The 25,699-nt window shown below is 41.0% G+C and overlaps 1 protein-coding gene and 1 long non-coding RNA gene across 5 annotated transcripts in view; one reads left to right on the top strand and one right to left on the bottom strand.

Moving 5' to 3' along the window:
• On the bottom strand, positions 1-25,450 carry LOC109497397. 2 transcript variants are annotated; one of them, XR_006594096.1, is made up of 3 exons: positions 17,979-18,672; positions 9,078-9,130; positions 1-787 (listed from the first exon to the last, which is right to left on the bottom strand). It is a non-coding gene; the product is annotated as an uncharacterized LOC109497397 (long non-coding RNA). The 2 variants fall into 2 exon arrangements; XR_002153571.3 differs by lacking the exon at positions 17,979-18,672 and adding an exon at positions 25,322-25,450 and having other exon boundaries at positions 5-787.
• The window catches only part of POU6F2 (POU class 6 homeobox 2), a 496,186-nt gene that overhangs the window by 2,821 nt on the left and 467,666 nt on the right, over positions 1-25,699 (top strand). The gene's annotated exons all lie outside the window — the stretch shown is intronic.

The raw sequence follows: 25,699 nt of genomic DNA, 5'->3' as shown, positions 1-25,699 counted from the left end.
CCACGTTCTTAATTCTGGTCCTAAGTGGATTTGGGTTGGAGGAGCAAATAACCGATTTTCAGTGGTATTTTCCATTCAGGATACTGAAAGATTCCCATGAAATATGATCTTTAGGTTTTTCATTCATCTCTAAGATCAAATATCCAGTTGCTTCTACTGGAGAGAAGAGTAGACTTCTCTGCGTTGCTGGCCATGATCCAGCTGGAGAGAGTGCACTGACTCTATGGAGCACATATTGCCTCATAAATGTCTTTCCCCCAGGATTTTCTCTCCCCCAAGCAATTAAGCAGTCTAGTACTTAAGAACAAATTCCCTGCCTGGGATATCAAGATCAAGAAACTTGGTTCATTCATACAGTTCTTGGAAATCATCTGGATGTTTGATAGTTATCTGTGGCACACTTCCTAACCCTTGGAACTATAGGGTGGATTGTGGTCTTCAGATGATTTTTCAAATCAACACAAACTAACCAGTTAAGTAGGTTCGGAGCCATAGGTTTGAACAGCATTTGAAAATGAAGGCTCGCATTTTCACCCCTCATGGTTATTAAATGTTTACTGCAGTTTTCTTTTTTGCAGACCCGAGCTTGTGAGTGACAGATTAGTTCATCAGTATTACAGAGCTCCTGGTTGATGTTGTTTTTTCCCCCCCTCATCTCAGGCAGACGGGTCACCGTGTCCAATCCTCCTTCTGGCACTGCTGTCCCCAGAGGACCCTTGGCCAGCCTGCCATCTTGATGCACAGGCCTCAGGGTCTGGGCTGGCTGCGCATTTCCTTATACTGGCTTCTGCAGATATTACAGAACAGAGGATATTAAATTAGTTGTTAATAAAAACAACAGATGAGGCAAATTAGATAAAAATATTTATCAAGCATATCTAAGAGTTTGCTAGGAATGGAGAGAGACACCGCCGGGTAAAAGCGCTCATGGGTATGCTTCCAGGGGTCATGGCTGAGGGGTCGGCAGAAGAGCGGAGAAACCACCCTTGGTAGGACAGGAAGCACAGTCCAAAGCTTTTGCAATTTACCTTACCAGTAAAATGGGTATTTTTTCCCCGCAGGGTGAATTTAGACAATTCAAAGTGTTTAAAGGGGGCACGTTCGGAAGTAAATGCAGTTATTTGAGACAGTGCTCGAGAGTGTGCCCTAATGGCACGGAGGGAAAGTGCATTTGGCTGAATAGGATTTCGGTGCATGTTTTCTCATGTGAAGCTTTTAAAACCCCAAAATATTTCATTGTTCTGGTCGTAAAGCAGTTTTGCATGTGGGTTTATTTATACCCTGTTCCCGAGAATGTTCAACATGGCTCTCAGAGCAACGTGCTTAACTAGTCCATATTCAAGCTGAAAGGGAGTGGAGGTGGCCCAGGGAGAGGGGCCCCCAGGGTGTGTAAATAACACACTTGCTTATTCTCAGTCCGTTTCCACTGATTTTCATGCCCTTTCTATAAACATTAAACCTTAGGGCTAACCTCACCCTGTTTCACACATGCCAAGCATAACTCTCATGTGCTCTAAAAACTCATTTTTGTAGGTGTGACTGCCCTTTTCATATGAAACCAACCTATCACTTCAGCAAATTTATATATGTTAGTGAGGCGAAATTGTTGTTTGGATTTAATTGAGAATCTTGTTTTTGAGGGCATTTAGGCGAAGAGTATACAGTTTACTAAAAAAAAAAAAAACTAATGAAGGTTTATTCTTTCTGAATACGAAATGGTGCTAGTATTCCTTTGTAAGGAATTTGTACCGTGGATTTGTACTATGTCTTTCTAATGGACTCAATACTCCACTCAGAGGAAAGTTGGTGTTAGCTTTTTGTATTCTACTGGATGAACTCAATTTTTATTACCTTTCAAATATTTTTAAATTGAAGTTCAGTATGCTACCTGAGCAGGTGTTTAAATGGTGAAGCCAGTCCTGCTCACTAAAGTAAGGGTGTATCCGTATCGTAATGATACTGTACAATAAGGTCAGTATTCATACTAAACCAGAGCAGGAAAGCTGGTCTTGAAACCATACTTTCTTTTCTGTTTTTAAGATCAATTAATGAAATTCCCTCTATCCAAGTATACATTTCAGTGCTTAAGAATTTAAAGCTTTTGGATTCACATCGCTAGAATATAGAGAGAGGTTGCTGGAACACTGAAATATGCATGTTCAATGTAAGACAGTTTGAATATAATGTGTTTCGTGTATATCAAATCTGTGGTACTTGTTCAGGAGACAGGTGAAGGAAGGATCCTTTTGTTGACAGTCTCTTTGCTTATGTAAACTGCATTTTACCAGACAGTTGAAAGCATCTTTCTGTTTTCATCTTTATTGTTTGCCAAAATTAGAATATAACTCACGTGCCTGCAAATATTGAAAAGCTCCACTCTCCCTTGCATTGTGATATCATACAAGCTGTTGCTTTTTTCTAACACTTGATTGAGTAAAGGGTAAGGTTGTGAAAATAAAATGCCAATATCAAAGGATCGGACTTGAAGAAAAATAAGCAAAAAGGTAAATATTGACCATAATCTGAACACTAGCAGAAAATTTAAATGACACAACTTTTAAACTCATCTGTATTTCGTGGCCAAACTTCTACCTGGGAGATAGGAGCTGCTCTCACTATAATTTCACACCTTCATTTATGTTCTTCCTTTTCTTTCTCCCTGCCTTCCTTCCTTTATGGGGTGGGGGGGACACAGGGAGGAGGTGAAACGTATGCCCAATAGAGTAAATTACTGAGTCAAAACTTGCTCTGGGATCACATGTCAATACTGTGTTGAGTCATGTTGCCTTGAGCTGGTCCAAAATGATAATCAAGATATGTACCAGTTTTTCCTTTTGCACAATTCTTCTGAACCCTAGACTGAAGAAAGAGCGGTGAGAACCTGTCATTACATTTCACTAAGATTCATTTTTCTTTCTATTATTTTCTTGCTCTTCCCACTTCTACAACGTGAGCCAATTATAGGTGAAAACTGCCTAATTTTTATGGGATACATTCTTCCTGTTTTGCTCTCTGCTTGTGCTGTTTTCTTTACTCCAGCAATAAATGACCACATTATTGTTATTTCAGAGCCACCACTCCTAAATATAAAACCATTGTATGCAAGGGAGGGCAAAATACTTGAAAGCATTTCTGATTATTAATACTAAAGGCAGCTCTCGAGGTGTTAAACCAGTTATTTTTCAAGTTGGTTGGCTTCAGAAAATAGCTTTTTGTTTTATCACTGGCTTTAAACCCCCCCTGATATGAAGGACTCTTTCTTTAAAAGACCGAGATTAGCTGTTGATACTTGGTACTGATTCCGGGTGAACTGTAACCCTTTTCCCTTCAGTCACATTTTTCTAACCATAACAACAAGAAAAAAAGAAAAATGAAGATCAACAGAATATTCTAAATTTCACCTCTTTTCCGTCCTCCTTACCACCCCCGCCCCCGTGCAGGGGGTGGCTTCTTTCAGTGGGAAAAGATGCCCGTACAATTCCCAGCTCCCCCCTCTTAAGGTCAAAGATGCAAATAAATGTGTCCACACCTTCAGTGAAGGAAAAGGAAGTAGTTACTCAAACGCACTGCTCTGGTATTTTGCTCTTTTCCTTCACTGTCATTTTCCCCTCAGCTTTCCCTCTCCTCCCCGCTGTAATCCAGAGTCAGTGTGATGAGTAATAAGTGAAAAGTGAATCCTCGTGGGCTGCCCAGGCAGCAAAGGGCACCGGAGAGAAAGGCAAGACCTAGAGCAAAACAAAGCAAGACGGAGGCAGAGAACTGACCGACACTCTGGATTCTGTAGTTAGTGTTTTTGTTGTTTTGTAAGCTGATGTCGTGTCGCCTGGCGATTTTAGATCACCGAAATAAGCAGAGAAATGATTACTTTAGGACAAGACAAATACAGTTTTAAAACAAAGCCAAAAGGAGAAGGGAAAAAAGAAAAAGAAAAAGAAAGAAAAGCTTCACAGTGTTTTTGCCACGGAACCACGGAACACGAATTTCAAGATTAAGGACCCCTTTATTTGGGGAGCTTTCTGCGAGTTTAACCAGTGCTTAGGTGCTGTGGAAGAACAGCCTTATTAAAAGGGATGTTGCCCGTGGCTAATATGATGCTGACTCAGCATGTTTTATAACTTTGATTGTTCGTGAATAATTACAAAGTGTTTCAAGAAGAACACATATATGTCTCACACCTAAGACCTAAACACTTGCAGAAACCGATCTACTTTATAAAGATTAAATACTTTTTCAGTGGTGTTTTTCCCATTGATCAGTACTCAGACCAACTCTTATTAAAAACAAAGTGCATCATTTACAGAGAGGTTAGTTTTCAGTGCAGAATTCAGGTACAGATTTTTTTAAATGTAATACTTTATTATTGAGAGTAAGAGGCAAAATACTACACCAGCAGAGAGACATGGATGTCAGAAACCCTAGTTGATATTGAAGGTATGTTAAAAAAAAAAAAAAGTAGATATTTCTTAAATTGCCAGTTGTATTCTTTGAAAATTGGACGCCAGCGTGGGCAAGAATGGGGCCAGGTACACCGTCCTAGGCTGTGGCGGGTCAAAAGACAGATGGAGCCAGTTAATTTTGTGAGCCTTAAATAATACTAGAAAACAAGGCTCTCTCAACCTTTTAGACAAAAGGTTGAGAGTTGGGACAAACGTAAACCCCTGCTTAACGTGCACGAATAAAGCCAAGAACATCAAGCTCATTTCACTTAGTGTCAGCCCTGATGATTCATCATTATGGTCAGAGCAAACTCTGGTCTCTGGGCTGAAACAATTTTATCCATTTTTTTTTTTTTAAACAGAATGTTCCAGCTTGGATCTTATATCCTTAGGGTTACAATATTGAATTCTGAATCTGGAAACTTAATCTTGCAGCCAGATTTGACAAGATGCTGGTTGAACGGGAGGCAGAAGTGATTGTAGGATGAAATGCCCCAGGTCAGAATTTGGGAAAAGAAGAGATTTTCTGGAAATTTGGCTGTGTTAGAAGAACCCCAAATTTGAAAATTTCTCACTGCTCATATCAGCAGATGGTGTTCAAGGGTCTGAAAAGTACATCACTGGCTGTATTTATTTTCTCTGGTTCAAATCTCTCTAACAGAGTTGATTTTCATACATTTGAGGTGTATTTCGGAGTGTTTCACTAATGTTGCTAATGTAAAGGCATTCATAATAATATTCAAAAGGTTTCTGGGAGCGAAGATGAACATTATTGTCCAAATCCAAGGCAGTTATACTGTGTTTCTTGGCAAAATGCGAATACTTGATTTATTAACTAAAGTTGTTTCTTTAAAAAAATTTTTTTATAATGTTTATTTATTTTTGAGAGAGACAGACACAGTGCAAGCAGGGGAGGGGCAGAAAGAGAGGGAGACACAGAATCCCAAGCAGGCTCTATGCTCTGTGCCTTCAGCAGAGTCTGACGTGGGGTTTGAACCCAGGAACTGTGAGATCATGACCTGAGCCGAAGTCAGACACCCAACTGGTGCCCCAAGTTGTTTCTTTTTTGAAAACTTTTTCCATGTGTAAACGAATCTATGCATAGATTTCCAGGGACTAACGGATTTGGAGTAAAAATGAAAGTGAGGCAATGTAATTAGTGAACACACACATCCACACACACATGCACACATACTCCCTAGACATTGTAGAATACTTATTCAACCCCTAGTAATATAAAAATATTTTAACTGTTTTCAATTTTAGTGCCTGAAAAAATTATGGTAGGTGTTTATTTAAAATACTCTTCATTTCAAGAAAGTTGTCCAAGCAAATGGAAAAACACTTTACAACTTGTAGAAATCAACTGTAGAAATTTGAGTACATAGTTGATCACTATACTGTAAAAGGATGATTATTCTGGTAATGATGTTGCCATTACATGGTATGGTAATTTCCTTCCAAAAACAAGGATGCTTTGTTTTGCATTCTACTCCCATTTCAGAGCTACTTTCTACAAGTGCTGAAACATACCAACTGGGATTGTTTTCTCTCTTTCTACCATTATCCATCAAATAGGAGTTAAACAGCTAGTTCAGGCAAAGAGTGGAGCATCTGAGTAGAACATGAACGTGAGCACAGTTGTTATATGCATGCCATCGGGACAAGCCACCTAGTAGAATCCTAAGAGTCTTTTAAAATTTTTTATTAAACAAATTATAAAAGTAATGTGTGCTTATAACAAACACCAGCAACAACACAGAAGAATATAAAGTGAAAACTGAACTACTCCATCATTCTACCGTCATCAATAATGTATTATATCGTTCCAGAAATTTTCTATGCACATAGGAGCATAGAAAATCTTCAAACACTCCAGATTCGTGCTGTAGACAGAGTTCTACAACTTTCACATTTTAAAAAGATACCTTGAACATCTCATATTATTACGAATAGATTTCCATCCTTCTCTATAGTATTCCCTTTCATGCATATACACTGACTTATTTAAAAACAGTTCTTTTCTCTATTGAGATCTAACTGACATATAGCATTATATTTGTTTCAGGTGTATGATATCATGATTTGATATTTGTGTGTATTGCAAACTGATCGCCACAATACCTAACCAGTTCTCTCTTGATGAACATCTAACTTTTCAGAAATAAGTCAGTCTCTGAACTAAGACTAACAAATAGAGGTGTTTCATCCCTCTTGGCACACACAAAAAATTCCGGAATCTTCTAAGCGGAGTTTGCTTTACCAAAAGAACTTGTAGGTAGTGTCTCCTAAGAGAAGGTGATGAGTGATCTTAGAAGAGAGGGATAGCTTTATGCCCCAACAATACTTATTCATCATTTCGATATTGAACACTCAGGCCAATGAAAGTAGCAATAAAAATCACAATAGTGTATTTAGTGACAAAGAAGTAAGAACAAGAGATAATGACACAGGGAGCCGATTCTCAGTCAGATACGTTATGGCTCTCAGACTTCTGGGTTTGTTTTAAGACACCAATTCAGCTGAACAAAATGCATAACTTATTTTCTCTCATGGGCCTCACTGCTATTTATTAAGATAATTGACAGAGATATATGTTTCCAATGCATGATTCAGTTAGTATACCTAGATTAGTGAAAAAGAGACCAGAAGAAATTCATGGTCATTAATGTCAGTTAAATTCCTGTTTTCTATATTTCATATTGTCAGACTAATCCTTCAACCATGATTCATAGGTTAAATAATGCAGTCAGGAGAAGGGCCGAATCAAACCTAATCAGACATAGCCCTTGAATTCAGGGAATTTAGGGTTTTGGTAAGGTGGACAAAACATGTACTCCTTAAATACTGAAGAGAATGTGAACGTTTCTTTTGGGATATCCTGTGCTCACTCATCTTTACCACGTCACTTCCCGTATACTAAGGAGAAAATGAAGTGGGTAAATGAAATCTTATTTGTATGAGATGGAGGTATGAGCTGCCTGGGCCATCTTTCCCAGCCCAGATTCCCAGAACTGATTCTGGGGAGCTGCTGGTTGGGGGGTGGGCGGTGCATGCTTCCTCCACTCTCCCTTCTTCCCTACAGAGGCTGGGACAAGTAACCTGGCCAGGAAACAATCATGCGTCATTTACAAGTTTAAAAGTAGCTGGTTCCGCACGTGAAGCTCAAAACTGGCTCCCAAAACAAACTGCAGAGCAACGCTTTGGTCTTAGCGCTCTCATCTGAAACCCACAACCCTAAGAAGTTAGGCGCAAATCATCCCTCCCATTTAATGGCAGTGGACACTGGCTCAGAGAAGGTTATATGTCTTCTTCACAGCCATATTGCCAGTGAATAAAATAAGTGAGTTTGAACCTAGAAATCCTTTCTAAGGGTTCACCGTTTTCCTCTTTTTCACGTCTTAACACTGGCTGCCCCCCCTAGAACCACCCGGGAGAACCTTGGAAAAACCCACTGGTATGCAAGGTCCATCCCCAGAAATTCTGATTGAGTTTGTCTGGGTAGGGCCTGGGTAAGGGCATTTTGAAGAAGTTTTACAGGTGATTCTAATGCACTCTATTATAGTGCCTCTTAAATTGCATGAATGTTATTTTAAGTAATAAAATGAAACAATAAAGATTAAACAATGTCACCCCTGATGCACGCTCAGGTGCCCACACACACACACACACACACACACACACACACACACAAAAAAAATCATAAATCCACAGCAGAAGAATCAGTGTGTGTGCGTGTGTGTGTGTGTGTACGTGTTGTATGTTTCAGTGGGAATCTAGAATCTTGTAAGCTTTGCTGAATATCTAAGATAATTTTTTAAAGTTTATTTATTTATTTTGAGAGAGAGAGAGAGAGCACAGGAGGGGCAGAGAGAGAGAAGGGGTGAGAGAGAATCCCAAGCAGGCTCCACACTGTCAGCACAGAGCCTGATGCAGGGCTCGAATTCATGAATTGCGAGATCATGACCTGAGCTAAGTCATGCTGGACACTCAACCGACTGAACCACCTAGGTGCCCCTCTGAGATAATGTTTGATAGAATTTTTTTTTTATCCAGAAGAGAGCTAGGTACTTAGCCATCTTAAAAATAACACTAATAATGATCTACCAATTCGTAAGCACTTACCAGGTGCCAGGAACATTATAAACATAATGTAATCCTCATGATATCTTTGTGGCGTAGTTACTGTTACTGCCTCCCATTTTAGTAACTACGAGGCTGAGGAAGTTGCACAGGGTCACTTGTCACCTGGACAGCAATTGGCAAAGCTGGATTTGAACTAAGGATGTTGGAAGCCAAGGTGTAAACCCTTTAATCATACATAAAATCACACAACTGAAACATGGCCCTAAACGTTACCTGTGGAAAGTATGGTTCTTAGTATTCTTTCATCTCATGATGAAGGCAGATTGTATTGCAGAAATGTCTTTTGTTTTTCCCCTCTCTCCTTCTCGCCCGTCTCACCTCCCTCCAGCCTCTACCCTCCTCCTCCTCCTCCTCCTCCTTCCTTTCTCTCTCTGACTCTCTTTTTCCTCCTCCTCCTCCTCCTCCTCCTCCTCCTCCTCCTCCTCCTTCTCCTTTTCCTAAGAATCCATGACTTACTCATTTCCTACATATGAATTTTATTGTTGTTCTCATTACCTGTTATGACTGGGCTGTCCGTGGTGGTCTGGGAAATGATTCTGTTACAAAACCTAGAACAATAGAACAGATGATGACTGGAAGGATGGAGGAGTGAGTTGGTGCTCTCTGGTAAAGCTTCCATGGAAGCAGTTGCTCCTATTAAAGAAGGAGTCACCCTGGCCTCCATTTTATTAGTGCTCTGGGAGATGTGCCTTCAGACGCAACAGACCTTAAAGAGAGTGCCCAATGGGTGCCGTTCTGTGTGTGTGTGAGGAACAAAATTCCCATAGACAGTTTTAGGGAAGGCCTGAAAGTTTTGAAAACAAATTTTGTAGTATATTTTATATATTATATTATATTTATTATATTATATTATGCTATATTATATGTAAAATGTAGTATATAAATATATAAAATAGAAAACAAGTTTATATTTTATAATTGTCTTCACTATTTGAATTAATGGTCTCAGAAACTCTTGTTTTTACCTTTTAGCTAATTAACATTCTGTACTTTTTAAAACTAACATTCTTGCTTAAATTTGAAATCAGAGTGTTAAATTTATTAGATGGACTTGTTTTCTCTATTCATTCTTCATAAGAACTCAGCTGAAGTCTAGCCAAATGTGCATTGACACTTCTAAACTAATTTTTATAACCCAATTATATTTCTGTAATTACAGATTATGGTGGAGGGAAATCAGTGATTCTATCAAGGAGCTATTTCTTAACTCAAATTTTGTAAAGCTTTTAATAATATTGTGGCATTTCTCCTATATCAATTCTATTTTTTTTTTTACATCAAGCTAAATAAAGGGTACCTTCTCCCCTGCTTAACTCTTTTCAATTAAATTTCTTCCTGTCGAGTGGCATTTTCAATATTTGTGGCTCTGGAGGGGAGAATGGGGCTGAAAAGGAGAAATCTACCCAGTAGTTTAAAACTTTCACAAAACATTAATTTTGTTTGGATTTGTGTGTTAGAGATGTAGGACCAAGTGGAGTTTATTCTTAAACATCTCTTTACCCTTCACCCAAAATTTAGTTACGTAAACACCTATAGATGGTGTAAGGTTAGGAGACACTATGGCGATTTGGTGAAATGAATCACCACCATGGTCTTCAACAGAGTACTTACTGCTTTGCAACAGCAGAAGTGAACAGAATACTTGGTAACGACAACGTTTTTGCCCGAGCTTGTCACCTACTGTAGTGGAACACATCGTCTAGGTTGACCTGCCACCTCTTCCGGACCTACACCCCTCGTTTCCAAGACCACCCTGCATTAAGGGGAGGAGACAGGGTCATTGCTCAAACAGATGAACCGAGTCTCGATAACACCTCCCGCAGGGTCCCAGCAGTGGAAGACGTTGGCTTAAGCTTGTGGAGGGGGAGTAAAAACCAGGTGCACACCCAGCTGCAGAGTCTACAAGGTGCTCTTGGCCCACTTTTCGTCCAAGCCTCATATTAATGCACCTGAGGGGGGAGTGTGCATGTTTCAAAGCTTTACTTCTTGTCCATTTCCTGAACTGTAGACCCTCCTCAGCTCTGTTAGTTAGAAACAGGGACACGTAGTGCTGCCTGAAAAACAGCAACAACAAGATGGTCCAAGGTGCTATTTTATCTTCTTCTGTGCCAAATTCAGAGCACACCAGCCTGATGGGTGGTTTGGCACTCACCATAATATGGGTGATAAACTAACTTTTCCATGTACCTGCATTCTGCCGATCAAATCTGTCAGAGTGCTGAATGTCAAGATGTTAATGCCACCAGGAAGTTTGTCTTCCTTGAACAATGTCATATAGAAGCCTTAATGGTAACTGAATTTTCTTATTTTACCCATGAACACTGTTTATCTTCAACTCTTTCATTTTCTCTCCTATATTTACCCCAGTGGACCTAGTACATGATAAATCCATGAGTCCATATTAGTTGCACATTCTTTTTTTTTAATATTTATTTATTTTTGAGAGAGAGAAAGAGAGAGAGAGAGAGAGAGTGCCAGAATGTGAGTGGGGGAGGAGCAGAGAGGGAGAGAGACACAGGATCTGAAACAGGCTCCAGGCTCCAAGCTGTCAGCACAAAGCCTGACGCAGGGCTCGAACCCACAAACCCTGAGGTCATGACCTGAATCGAAGTTGGACGCTGAACTGACTGAGCCACCCGGGCGCCCTAATAGTTGCACGTTCTTATGGCAGGATAGGATGATGGTCATGACCACAAAGAAACAAATACAAAGCAAATCAAATCTGACAATAGGGCGCACACAAAAAAGTGAGGTTTATGCCTGAATGCAAGAAAGTAGGCAAGGATAGGAGTTGAAGATTTCGAGCATCAAGATATTTGAAGGTTTCTCACCTCTTCGCACCTCTCTTCCTTCAATATGTCTTGAAGCCATGTTTTTTTTTTCTTCTTCAGTTGGACCAAATTTTGATTAGAAAGAGAGTTTTAAAGGAAACGTTGAAGGCAAGGGACCATGCTACCTCCTGGTTATTTGGTTAAAGTCAGCCCGTGATGTTGATGCCAATGACAGCACAGGGGCTCAAATTATATTTATGAGCAAATGAAAGGGAGAGTGTGTCTCTGATCCACTAGCCATGATTTAAGTTTAGGAAAAATTGTGATTAGATGTTAATATAAAATAAATAGGTGTCCTGTGTGCTCATTTCTTTTATTCTACTGGGGTTTTAGCGGGCCATTAATAAGATCCTTTATTTAATTCCTGAGTTTATTTTCCCTTTATTACTTACAGAGCTCATTGAAAAATGTGACTTCACATCTGCAGCCAGATAGGCCCATTCATTGCTCTTGACCCTACATTTTGATTTCAGGACAGCCTGCCAAAGGAAAGTTTGGGTCTGATGAAGAGTCCCATTTATGCAGGATTTCTGCCTCCTAAGGGGAGTGGGGTATAGAGGGAAAAAATCAAATTCTTTATGGCTGTGGAGGACCATGAATATCGGACTCTTGTCACTTACCAGGATAACACAGAATTTCTCCTCGTGTGTGAGAAGTCCATTCACGTGCAAACATGAGGCCAAAAATTGGAATTTCCCTGCCTCACCACACCCTTTTTTTTCTGGGCAATCGTGTGGCTTATTTTTGCAGGAAATGGGCAAGATTGCTATCTTATTGGAGTCATTGTCAGTCAGATTCCAAAGGGTTTTGGACAAACTAAGGTCCTGGGATTTTAGTATTTTCAGTCCAGACTGTTGCAGAAACACTTCCTTTTCTTTCCTTTGCTGCCCTTTTATCTCTGTCTATCTCTTCTTTGCTTCCTCTCTCCATCCCTCCCTTTCTCCCTCCTTTCCTCCCTGCCTTCCATTTGCCTCTCTGAGAAACTGGCCCATAATCATGTTAGACTAATTGAAGGAGTTCCTAGAGACTACAGGTTTAGACTCTTAAAATTTTTTTTTTACATTTATTTATTTCTGAGAGACAGAGAGAGATAGAGTGTGAGTGGGGGAGGGGCAGAGAGAGAGGGAGCCACAGAATCCGAAGCAGGCTCCAGGCTATCAGCACAGGGCCTGACGCGGGGCTCAAACTCACAAACCCCGAGATCATGAACTGAGCTGAAGTCGGACGCTGAACGACTGAGCCACCCAGGAGCCCCAGTTTAGACTCTTTATACTCAGCATCTTACCCTCCCCTGCCTCTGCTTTCCATAACTCATTTTTTTTCTTAAATGTTTATTTTTGAAGGGAGGGGAGGGGCAGAGAGAGAGGGAGACACAGAATCTGAAGCAGGCTCCAGGCTCTGAGCTGTTGACACAGAGCCCGATGCAGGGCTCGAACTCACGAACTGTGAGATCATGACCTGGGCTGAAGTTGGACACTTAACCGACGGGGCCACCCAGGTGCCCCCATAAGTCTTAAGTCTTTCTAGAGACACCCCCTGGCATGTTTGGGCTCTCAGTTATTGCTTCCCAATGATTCCTCTATCACAGCTGTCCCTCTTCTCATTTATATCTCAGTAGAATGTTCTCTCTTGTCCGGTGATTTTGAAGTCTTGAGTTGCCTTTGCTCCATTTAGCTCCCTCTCAAAATTCCTTTTTTGGGAATTTTGTGTGTGTGTTCTTCTACTTGTTTCACTTTAGAATATGCAAAATGGGACCTGGAAATTATTATTTTCCATGTTCATATTGATGTCTAAAAGGAGGGGCGCCTGGGTGGCTCAGTCGGTTGAGCGGCCGACTTCAGCTCAGGTCATGATCTCGCGGTCCGTGAGTTCGAGCCCCGTGTTGGGCTCTGTGCTGACAGCTCAGAGCCTGGAGCCTGTTTCGGATTCTGTGTCTCCCTCTCTCTGACCCTCCCCTGTTCATGCTCTGTCTCTCTCTGTCTCAAAAATAAATAAACGTTAAAAAAAAAAATTAAAAGGAAAGTGGCTTCCTCACCTGTGATTTCTTACTCGTATTTCATATTGCATTTAATTTAAGCAGCTGTCACCATGATATCCAGTGGATGCTTATTTTTGGCCCATCTGAATGTTGAATCTTAAAAAAAGGAAGGAGAGCTCCAAGGTCCTATTTAGCGGACTTAAAGGACAAAAGAGCAGTGGAAAATGAGGGCACAACATTTGTGTTTCAGAAGTTTATATTGACTGGATGTTAAGTTGTATGTGGATCAAATAAATAAGACATGATCAAAAAAAAAAAAAAAAAAAAAGCCTTGCAACTAAGGGACATCTCACAAGTCCGGTAGCATTTTCAGGGGTTTCATGAAAATATTCCTGTATTTGTTTAGTGGTAAAAAACAAATCTGTTCTACCACTTATCCACCTATACACATGTTCCTTAAAATACTACTCTGGGTAGAAAGCTTGTATTGCTTTACGCTTTAGCAGTATTTTATGCACCACACATCAATTGACTGTGAATAATTTTCATCTTCTTACAGTCTAGGATATGGATTATTCAAATCGTGTTTTAAAACTTTTAATACAAAAGGCCACAGAATATCCTGTTAAACCGGCAACTACACATGTGCTTACAAATTGAAAAAGTTAACGAATAAGGAATATAACGAATGAAGAGATTGTTTCGGTACTTAGAAAACAAGGGCATGAGTTTTGACTCCTCTAGTTCATTCTTGAATAAAATTTTCTCAAAATAACGCACAAGTGAAGTTATGTTAATGAACTGTTTTATGATTTATATTTCTGCGGCATAAGCAAATAGCGATATCTGAACATTTGACATCTAAGTGTTTTTTGGTTTTCCTGCTGAATTTAAACATAATAATGAAGAGAATATGTGTATGTATATATGTATATGTGTGTGTGTGTGTATGCTCATTTTAATGAAATAAGTATTACTCTTCTGCAGACAAATTGAGGGAGAAGAAATACAGACATAATTAGGAAAAGAAAGAGTTTTGGCAGATCAGTAAAAAATGAAGTGTTGATTGTTTGGATGAGTCTCATGCAAAACAGTTATGAGTTTCAAGTTTCCAGTTAGAATCCCTTAATGTTATGAAATACAAATGGTATCCAAAAAGAAAACCATAAAAATGTCAGGGATACTGTCTCAGGACAAAATGGGAAGTTTTCATGGGTGACAGGTTTAGGTTTATGGTTCCAAAATGACCCTAAAGGAAAGTCCGTCCAGCATCCACAGTGAGACTGAATAACATGGATATTTGAATTTCAGGATTTTACAAACACACACGCATGCATGCATGTGTCTTAAGTCAGTTTTCCGTATAAAAAGTCAGGTGCTTGAGTGCACGTTGCAGAGCATCTGGCCTCTTTTTTTTTTTTTTAGTGTTTATTTATTTATTTTTGAGGGAGAGAGAGAGCACGAGCAGGAGAGGGGCAGAGAGAAAGGGCGACACAGAACCTGAAGCAGGCTCCAGGCTCCGTGCTGTCTGCACAGGGCCTGACACGGGCTCGAACTCACAAACGTGAGATCATGACCTGAGCTGAAGTCGGTTGCCCAACTGACTGAGACACCCAGGCGCCCCAAAGCATCTGGCTTCTTAATACACAAGAGTAACACCATGTTCTATAGGCTTGGGCTCCCCCCACCGACCCCACCCCAGGGAGGAGATGGTTGGTGGTGGTGGAGGAATTTAACTCCATTCATTCCTCGGTGCCATTTACTGCCCTGGGTAATCTTCATCTCTTTTGTCTCTCCTAAAGTCATTTGTGGACTTGGCTGAACAAACTTTGTTCACCTGGAATTCAAAGTATCTGAGGCTAATGCAAAGGCAGACCCATCAATTATGTTAGTGCCAACTCTTCTTTGTTAGTCCCAATTTTCCTTTGCTAATTGAGAATTGAATATTAAAAAAAAAACATTTTATCTTATTTTATTTTATTCTATTTTATGTTTTAAATCCATCATCCCTTTAGCCCATCCCCTCACTCACCTCCCCTCCAGCAACCCTCAGTTTGTTCTCTGTATTTAAGAGTCTCTTATGGTTTGTCTCCCTCTGCTTTTATCTTATTTTTCCTTCCCTTCTCCTATGTTCACCCATTGTGTGTCTTAAATTCCACATATGATTTTAATCATATGGTATTTTTCTTTCCATATATGAGCGAAGTCATACGATTTTGGCTTAGCATAATATACTCTAGTGTTCATCCATGTTGTTGCAAATGGCAACATTTCATTCTTTTTGATGGCTGAGTAACATTCCATTGTATATGATTCTACCACGTCTTCTTTATCCATTCATGACTTGATGGCCACTTGGGCTCTTTCCACAGTTTGGCCATTGTTGATAGTGCTACTATAGACATTAGGGTGCATGGGCCCCTTTGAATCAGCATTTTTGTATCCTTTGGATAAACACCTAGTAGTGCAATTGCTGGGTCCTAGGGTAATTTTATTTTTAACTTTGAGGGACCTCCACTGTTTTCCAGGGTGGCTGCACCAGTGTGCATTCCCACCAGCAATGCGAGAGGGTTCCCCTTTCTCCACATCTTCGCCAATGCCTGTTGTTTCCTGAGTTGTCCATTTTAGCCATTCTGACAGGTGCGAGGTAGTATCTCATTGTGATTTTGATATTAGATTGAGAATTGGATAAATATTGCATCATCCCTTCCGTAAGGCATGGGCGCTCTGAGCTGCAGAAGGGCTCATGGATAAGAACGGAGAAGCAACAGCCTGGAAATAGGAGAGGTAGGGGTGTGCTGTCATGGGGGCAGAGGGACCAGCAGCTGGCAGCTTCCAGGGGAGAGAAGGGGCCAATGGAAAGGAGAATGAATTATGCCTGACCCAGAGGGAGAAGGGATGGGAATTTAAGCAAGGAGACGCAGTCACCGGGACCAGGGTGCAGAGGGAGCGTTTAGACACAGAAACAAGGTGGTTGTCTGATTACAAATCACAGGGCACAGGGACAGAGCAGGACTAGAAGGCTGACATACATGAATGCTCTTTATAGTGCCCATGACAGACGTGGTGAAGTAGGGTGATGACAATGGCCACCTCAGAGAGTTACTTGGAGGATTAACTAAGATCATTCAAACAAAGAGTGAAGCGCAGTGTTTGGTGCACAGAGACCACTACTATGCATTCTCTGTTTTTATGATTGTCATCCATTGACTTATTGTGCCTTCCCTCTCTACGGGAATTTTCCTTGTAGAAGAAATGGAAATGCCTCTTCACCTCTGCCTTCTGTGTGTCTATCACTCACCACACTTCTTGAAGCTCCTTAGCCACTTGGCTTTCTTTTTAAAAAATAAATTTTTGGGGTGCCTGAGTGGCTCAGTCGGTTAAGTGTCCGACTTCAGCTCAGGTCACGATCTCGCGGTCTGTGAGTTCGAGCCCCGCGTCGGGCTCTGGGCTGATGGCTCAGAGCCTGGAGCCTGCTTCCGATTCTGTGTCTCCCTCTCGCTCTGCCCCTCCCCCGTTCACACTCTGTCTCTCTCTGTCTCAAAAATAAATAAAACGTTAAAAAAAATGTTTAAAAAAATAATAAATTTTTAAAAAATGTTTATTTTTGAGAGATGGAGCATGAGTAGGGGAGGGGCAGAGAGAGAGAGAGAGAGAGAGAGAGAGACAGAGACAGAGACAGAGAGACAGAGAGAGAGACAGAATCTAAAGCAGGCTCCAGGCTCCAAGCTGTCAGCACAGAGCCCAATGCGGGGCTTGAACTCACGAACTGCGAGATCGTGACCTGAGCCGAAGTCGGCGCTTAACCGACTGAGCCACCCAGGTGCCCCACAACTTGGCTTTCTTGACCCTAACCTTATATTCTTAGTTTTCTCACCCCTCATTCTATTTAACTTGCTGCTTATTTTTTCTGCTTTCCCGAAACAGGCATTCCCCAAGGTTCAATCCTTGGTTCTCTTCTATATTCTTCTATATTCTCATCACCTTCAGTAACTTCAACTAGCATTTCTCTGTGTATCTGTTGACCATATCTACCTGGATACTTGGTTATCCCCCTACCAGCATCATGTTGGAGCCTAAACAAGTCTTTCCTACAAACCCACTCCACCTAAGAGAATAAGGATGAGCACTTATTAAACTCTTACTGTGTGCCAGATAGTGTTCTTAACTTTACGTGTGTATCTGACTCAATAGAAGTAAGCAGCTGAGCTGGGATTCAAACTCAGGCAGTCTGACTCTGTGTTTGTTCCTCTTGACCTACTTATATCTGCGGAGTAGGCCCAGCCTTCCATTCACCTTGGCTCTTCCCTGTCCCTCACCTCCCACATTTAATGAATGGACGGAGCTCATAGGATCTACCTGGGTTGGAAATCTCTTTGTCTAGTCTTGCTTCCTCCCTCTCTTTCAGACTTTTGTTCCTCTCACCTGGACTGCTGAACTAACAACTACCCTCTAGTCTCTCCGTTCCACATCAGTGGCCTTCAAACATTTCTACTTTCAAATACATTTTACATGAAAGCCCTAAATGTACAGCAGACAAAGGCAGTGGAGCTCTGATGGAAGTTGGGGAGGAACCCAGATTCCCACCTGCTCTGTGCTGACATTGTCCTCCATGGTGGCTCCTGGTGCCTCAGTGGAAACTTTGGGGTGTAGAATCCACTACTAAGCCAAAATATTGGATAATTTATTTATGACACAGTTCTCAGTGGACTCTCCCCGCCGCCCCCCCCATCCCCCAAAACATTCCGTGGTTCAAAGACTTGGTGATGAGGTCATAGGGGCCCCACCCTCTTTTCAAGTTCGTTTGTGTTCTTTCATTGCCCCCACCAGGACTCTAAAGTCTAGTCTAGACGAACTAGACTATTACTTCCTTTTCTCAAACATCTGCAGTTTCTTTCCTCCATGCCTTTGACTTTGCACCAAATTTATGTTTATTTAAATGCTGTTCATTCTTCTGAAGCAACAGCTCCTCCAGGAAGCCTTTGCCCACTGGCCTAACCATCTGAACCCTGAGAACACGTTGTGCCTCCTTTTGGCATCCACCTTCTGTTTTGTGTTAGGATTATTGTAAACATGTGTTCTACTTCCCCTTTGATGGTAACCTCTCAGGGGTTGTCCTTGCTATACGCTGTGGTGCCAACACTAAACATACAGCCTTAAACCAAGACCCACCGAACACAAATGTATTGCATATAGTGAAAACAATTTAGTCATTTGGTAAGTATTTGGGGATACTGGTTAAGCAGAGTTTTAGGCCCTGGGAATACGAGATCCCAGCTTTTATGGCATGGACAGCGGGTATGGACACACGTGAGCAGATATGATAAGGTCCTCCTCTACAGAAGTATACATTTCACACGGTTTTAGATGTTGTAGAAGAAAGAGGTCATCAAGTCCAGCTGACCCAAGTCCCTTGTTTTGCTCAAAGAGATGGAATGATTGGACCAAGGTCAGTGGCCAAACCTGGGTGAGAAAGACCCCATTGTCTGGGCATTATGTCATGGCTTTTAGGCCACATCTGATTGGCCCCCAAGCATAATATCTTACTGGCTTGGAAAAATGTGTGAAACAGAGATTGTTCTTTGCAAGATTAACTTTATATCCTATTTTCTCTTCCACTTTTTATTTATTGAAAAATTTTTAAACATTTATTTACTCTTGAGAGAGAGAGACAGAGAGACAAAGCACGAGCAGGGGAGGGGCAGAGTGAGAGAGGGACACAGAATCTGAAGCAGACTCCAGGCTCTGAGTTGTCAGCACAGAGCCTGATGCAGGGCTTGAACCCACGAACCATGAGATCATGACCTGAGCTGGGTTGGACACTTAAGTGACTGAGCCACCCAGGCGCCCCTCTGTCCATGTTTATAATGATTGAGTCTTTTCTATTTTCCTCCTTCCCTCCCCCTCTCCACCCCTGCCTGCCCCCACCCCCACCCCAAACAATCATGTGAACAATGTATGTAGTTATGTATTGCTCTACCACTCATCTCAGTTAATAAATTACCCGTGACATCGCCTAGACCCTGAAACGTCCTGAGGTTAGGAGTCAGGGAAGGAATCTTCTCCCATATTCTTTATCAGGTACATTCTAGCTTGAGCTGTCTTAAGTGATTAAGGTGTGCTAGAGTGAATTTTAACAACTCAGGGAGATGGGGTTGCAGGCAGCTCCCAAAGAGAGAGGGAGCTTACGTGATACGTAACATGTCTCATGTTCAAAAAACATACGTGTATCTAGACATAGGTACATTTTGATATTTATTGAGATTTCATGGGACACATAGAAATACATTAGAAGATCTGAACATGTATAAATAAGCATTGAGAGGCTCTGTAAAGTATTTTTAATGCAAGGGGAATGTGAGAAACATTTAGGCAGTAAGCATGCTTTGACGTTAATTGTGTTAGTTGTTGAAGGGTGAGTTGGAAGGAAGCAAGGGAAGAAAGGTGGACCGTTATGCTTAAAGACCCAATGGTGGAAAGCTCAGTAATGGGCATTAGAGGGTTATCTATAGGAGACAGGTGCCAGAGTTGAAGTAGTGGGCATTTGGGGGTCGATTCTAATAACATTTCCGCTTTACAGACTTCTCCACGTGACATTTGAAGAATGTTGTGGAAGGTTTCTGCACTCCAGCCAGACGAAGGAATTCCCCATTCTTTGTCGATCTGTGCAGTCCCACCGGATATATTTGCTTATAAGCTATTTGAGGCAAGGGCCATATTTTCCCACAGCCTCTAACACAATGCTTTACACATAGTAGGCACTCGATAAGGATTTGTCAAGCGTATGAATGCATAGGGTTTCCATAAAGGCATGATCCAAGGCTGTGCAGGTGGTTGTTCCTCCATTTTTATTGCCATTCGGAACTTACAGCTCCCCTAGCAACTATAACTTGTACCCCTCGAGCATATGTGGTATTTAGTATTTCTGTATGTGGTGTCAACTTTCATGTCGTAATATACTATATATGTAACTGGTTAACTTACAGTTGTTTTGGGAACCACAGGCTTTTTCCCATCTAAAATAAGCCCTTGCTAGCCATCCTAGCCTATGAAGAGGTAACATTCATTGCATGACCTTTCCATGCCTAACTCTCTCCCCCTGACCCTGGCCCCCCAATTTGGTAGACACATCCAGTTACAAACATATGTTTTAGTTATAATGACAAATCTGTGCTAAATAGCATTTTTGCTAGTAGCACTATGACATTAATATTTCTTTTTTATATTAAAAGTTTTTTAAGCTTGTTTATTTTGGGAGAGAGAGCATTTGCACAAGTGGGGTAGAGAGAAGGAGAGACAGAATCCCAAGCAGGCTCTGCACCATCAGCGGGGAGCCTGATGGGGTCGAACTCAAAAACCATGAGATCGTGACCTGAGCTGAAATCGGATGCTCAACTGACTGAGCCACCCAGGCATTAGTATTTCTAAAGGCCACTTTTATACTTACTATTATTTTGTCAGGGGTACTTTTATATTATATGTGTATTTTGAAAAAAGGGATCAATTCAAGAGATGGTCTGGTTATGTGAGAAGGTCCTAGAGACAATGACATAGAACAAATATGTTTTCTTCTCCTTGTGCAACCAAAGATGAAAGATAATGGCTTTGTTCGCCTAAAGTAGATACCATAACTTTTCTTTTTCTGTTCATAATTACAAAAATTTTGACAGTTTCTTGAAGCCAAGAAAAATAACTACACTTCATCTTAGTTCTTCTTGTATTTATTTATTTTATTTTGAGAGAGAGAGAAAGAGAGAGAGAGAGAAACAGGGAGAGTGGGGAAGGAGCAGAGAGAGAGAGGGAGAGACACAATCTTAAGGTGGCTCCATGCAGAGCATGGGCTCGACAGGGCTCGACCTCATGACCCTGAGATCATGATCTGAGATGAAATCAAAAGTCAGAGACTTAAGCTGTTGAGCCACCCAGGTGCTCATTAGTTCTTCTTGTAATTCAGCTTTATGAACAGAAAGCCAAGGAAAGGGGGCAGTGTGCTGGTGGGGGTGTGGTATTAAAGGAAGTCTTATATCCTCTGATATAAGTCAAAAATGACATGTTCCATATTCTTTGTTTGAATAGACTGATAAATGAATTTATATAATATGTGAACTACCACATAGCATTTATAGTTCATTTATAGTTTAAAAGGAATTTCATGGTATTATAGTATATTAACCTTCAATATTAATGTGATGATAGAGATTTCACATTGGGTAGGTGGGAGAGATATCTCTGGGTGAATAGTTCACTCACCCCCTCAACCCATACCACTTAAAAGGCCACTTCCTCTGCCCTTATGCAATGCTTGTACTTGTTAGTGCCTGTATGGTTTGCAGACAGTTTAAAAATGACCGCTTATGGGTCTAGTAGCACTCAATTCCCGTACTGAGACAAAAGATACTAGAAAGATCATTTTGCATCACAGCCAGTTTTGGTTTTTTTCTTCTCCTTTTCTTTCTTTCTTTTTTTTTTTTTTTTTTTGCATTAGGTTAGAGTTCATAATCAGAGCTGAAGACAGTTCAGTGATGATTGATTAATTAATTCATGTGATTTTTATCGGGTACTGGCTAAGGGCCAGGCACTACATAACGTACGAGAGAGAGAATGATAACCGAGATAATTGTGGTCATCGTCCTCATCTAAATTGCTGTGTACATAAGGAAAGAAATGAAAAACCAGTGAAAAAGAAAGAAAAATACTAAACTGTAGTAACTACCAAGACGGGAATAAAAAATTTTGCTAAGATGGTGAATTATGATTGGAGGTGTAAAACCTACTTTCGATGAGGGGTTAGGGGAAGGCCGCGTTTAAGCTAAGTTCTGAAGGTTGGATGGTCATCTTGTGGAGAACAGGGATGGTGATGGGGTAAAAAGAGATGGGGATGATGCTGATGGTAGAAATGATGGTGGCGTTGGTGGTGGCGATGTGATAATGATGACGGTGATGGAGATCATAGTGGTGATAGGGATTAGGAGCCATGATGAGGATTAAAACTACTCTATGGTAAAAACAACGGAGCTACATCAAATGTTACTCTTTGACATTTTGCCAAAGAAGACCTAGAAATAATAACAATTAGAATAATATTATATAACTTATCTAATCTTACCTTTGCCTGGGAACAACGTACCCTCAAAACTATACCTAGACCAAGCAATAATTCTGCAACTTTTGTATTTTCTTTTGTAGCTGATGAATCATAGAAAACAAAACAAAACAAAACAGAGTGACTACTCTCATCCTGTTGTTCTGTAGGCAAAATCCAGGAGTTTTGAAAACAGTTTCTTTCTTTTTATGTATTTATTTTTAATGTTTATTTATTTTTGAGACAGAGACAGACAGAGCATGAACGGGGGAGGGTCAGAGAGAGGGAGACACAGAATCCGAAACGGGCTCCAGGCTCCGAGCTGTCAGCACAGAGCCCGATGCGGGGCTCAAACTCACGGGCTGTGATATCATGACCTGAGCCGAAGTCGGATTCTTAACCGACTGAGCCACCCAGGCGCCCGAAAACAGTTTCTTAATACAGTACTACCTTTGCCTTGAGGTCAATGATTGACAAGTATTAGGGAGAAAAATAACATTTTGGGGGCAGGAAAATAATTACTGACCTGCGGTTTTGTTAATTTATTGATTTGATCAATTTCTATAATGCACTAAGTTTATTTTTCTCTTCAGGGAGAATTTCTGAATATTTCCTGATGGTTATCTCCTCCTTCCCTGCCATATGCTCTTCCCTCTTTTCCTTCTCCTTCTTCTCCTACCAAATCATCCTTAGCATCGACATGTGAAGGTTTCATTGAGGAGCAGGTTATTAATGCTAAGTCGCATCACAAGAGATGGTGTTTTAAAATTGGCTGAGTTGCTGGGGCGCCTGGGTGGCTCAGTCGGTTGAGCGTCTGACTTCAGCCAGGTCACGATCTCGCGGTCCGTGAGTTTGAGCCCCGCATCGGGCTCTGGGCTGATGGCTCAGAGCCTGGAGCCTGCTTCCATTCTGTGTCTCCCCCTCTCTCTGCCCCTCCCCCGTTCACGCTCTGTCTCTCTCTGTCTCAAAAATAAATAAAACGTTAAAAAAAATTTAAAAAAAATTGGCTGAGTTGCTGTTAATTATATGCACTCTTACTCATTATCTATGGCAGAGCACTTATGGAAAGCCAGCACATTTTATTTATCTTTTGTTTCTGAATTTGAGATTTAAGGACATGGAAAGAATCTCAGTTATTTTGTTAACTGGAAAAGGCGAGTTATAAAACTAATTTTATACTAAGTGCTTAATTTTATATTATGAAATCTATATTATACTATGAAAACATAAGATGCATGTATACATAATTTTATATGCCTACAAAGGCCATCAAGATAATAATAAGATGTCAATCTTTTAAGAGTGGGATATTTTGAGAAAATTTTCTGTTTTTTCTTTTCCTAAATTCTGAAATTTCAGTGAAAAGGGATACTTTAGAAATAAACTACAAACAAAACATTAACTTGTTTTGGCCCTTGGCCTGGTATTCCTAGCCATTTCGAAAATAATCAGAGATTTGGGTGAACAAATTGTGTTCTCTTTTGTTGCTTTATATTAGCATTCACACACAAAAAAAGGAAAGATCTGGTGTCTTAAAAGAGGACAGTGGTTAAATATATTAAAGGTAATAGATCGTGTGACATTAAAATTACATTTTCAAAGAAATTGAATAACCATTATAATTCGTCATGTTATGTGGAAAAAATTAGTTTATGTAGTAAAATAAGAATTGTGTAAAAGCAAAAATCTATGTGTGTAGGAGAAAAGACCACAAATAAATAACCATAATTTGGGCCACGGCAATTTCTAGGTGTGGGGAATCATGTTTCTTCATTTTTCAATGACCAGGTATCCCCTTTAAAATGAAATATATAAACATTATTATATTAAAAAAAAAAAGTCAGAACAAGATGACCCAGAAAGGAACCATTCAGATGTTTTGGTGAAAATAACCCTGGAAACATGTTACTTTTTCTCTGTGTTCATCCAGTGGCTCAAGTAAACAATAGCAAATAATACCATTGAATTTCTCAGACACTGTCTAAACTCTAGAGAAATTCAAAGAAATCTCAAGCTTCAGGGTTGGACTATTGGATTGTCTAACTGGTTATAGCTTGGACGTATTATTGTTAATATGATTATTAGACACGTTACCAACTCAGTGCAATTGATCAGGAGAGTTTAAACACATCAGGAAGCCACAGGAGAGTTTCCTAAAGACTTGCTTACATACTTCCATACAAATGGAATACGAATCAGCTGTATTCACCTCAGTGCCCGGTTCAGCTGCCGGACAAACCCACTGTATGAACTGACCCAATCGCTTGGGCGTCCTTGGACCTCTGGCTTAGGGGAAGAGAGCTGTGGGCTGGCAGCGCCTGGTACAGAGGAGGCCCTCAATAAATGGGTGACTGGTCAGGGGCAGCTAAACGCGTCTGATCCCGACTATATCCCATCCCATGGTTTTAACCGGAAAGTAGGCACTTTATGTGTGATATTTACATGCATGGTACCTGCCTGGGGTAAAAAGGTAAAAACGGAAGAGTAATTGTGTTAACAGTAATAACAAGATACTGAAAATCATGGCTGCCAATTACTGTGCACCTGTGTGTGCCAGGCCCCCCCAAGCCAGGCCTTCAAGATCACCAGGGGCACCCCCCAACGGGCACCCCCCCCACCCCCCAGTAGCTAGAGGACTTGTCTTTTCCTGATGGTTATAACATGGAAAGAAACACAATGGCCAGGCTCTCAGCTCACGTGATGTCTAATGCCCTTCACCGCCTCCCCCCCTGCCCCCGTCCACCTTTCCTTTTAGTCTGCACCCTGATGGTGTTCCATCTCTGTCCGAGGCAGATGAGATTCAAGGTGAGAGAAAGAACAAATCCTGTAAGGTAATTCTGTCACTCACCTCATCTTCATAATCTTCCCTGAGCTTCCTCTGCGGCTCACCCCGGTATTGATCGAGTCACAGGCTATAGCAGACCGAGGCAGGGGGCTGGAAACCTTTCCGCGCCACCCGCGCCAGTGCGCCCGTCTCAGCTCCGAGAAGAAAAGCCTGCTGTGAAAACAATCAGTGCATTCGCTTTAGATCTAAGTGATTCCAACTAGGTCGATGCTTCATGCTGATGTGTTGAAAACATTTAAAAAATTTCTCAGAGTTTGATTTCCACTGGAACATTATGGCATGTGTCTGCAGTTGTTATTTTCCACGAACGCAGCCGATGACTGCTTCCTGCCACAGCACACAAAAGCAGTGGGGACACGGAGGCTTTTTGTCTGCGTGGAG

The sequence above is a fragment of the Felis catus genome, chromosome A2 (genome assembly GCF_018350175.1).
Source record: "Felis catus isolate Fca126 chromosome A2, F.catus_Fca126_mat1.0, whole genome shotgun sequence".
In the NCBI taxonomy this organism is placed as follows: domain Eukaryota; kingdom Metazoa; phylum Chordata; class Mammalia; order Carnivora; family Felidae; genus Felis; species Felis catus.
Note: the sequence above shows the minus strand (reverse complement) of the source record. Positions and strands in the feature narration are given on the sequence as shown.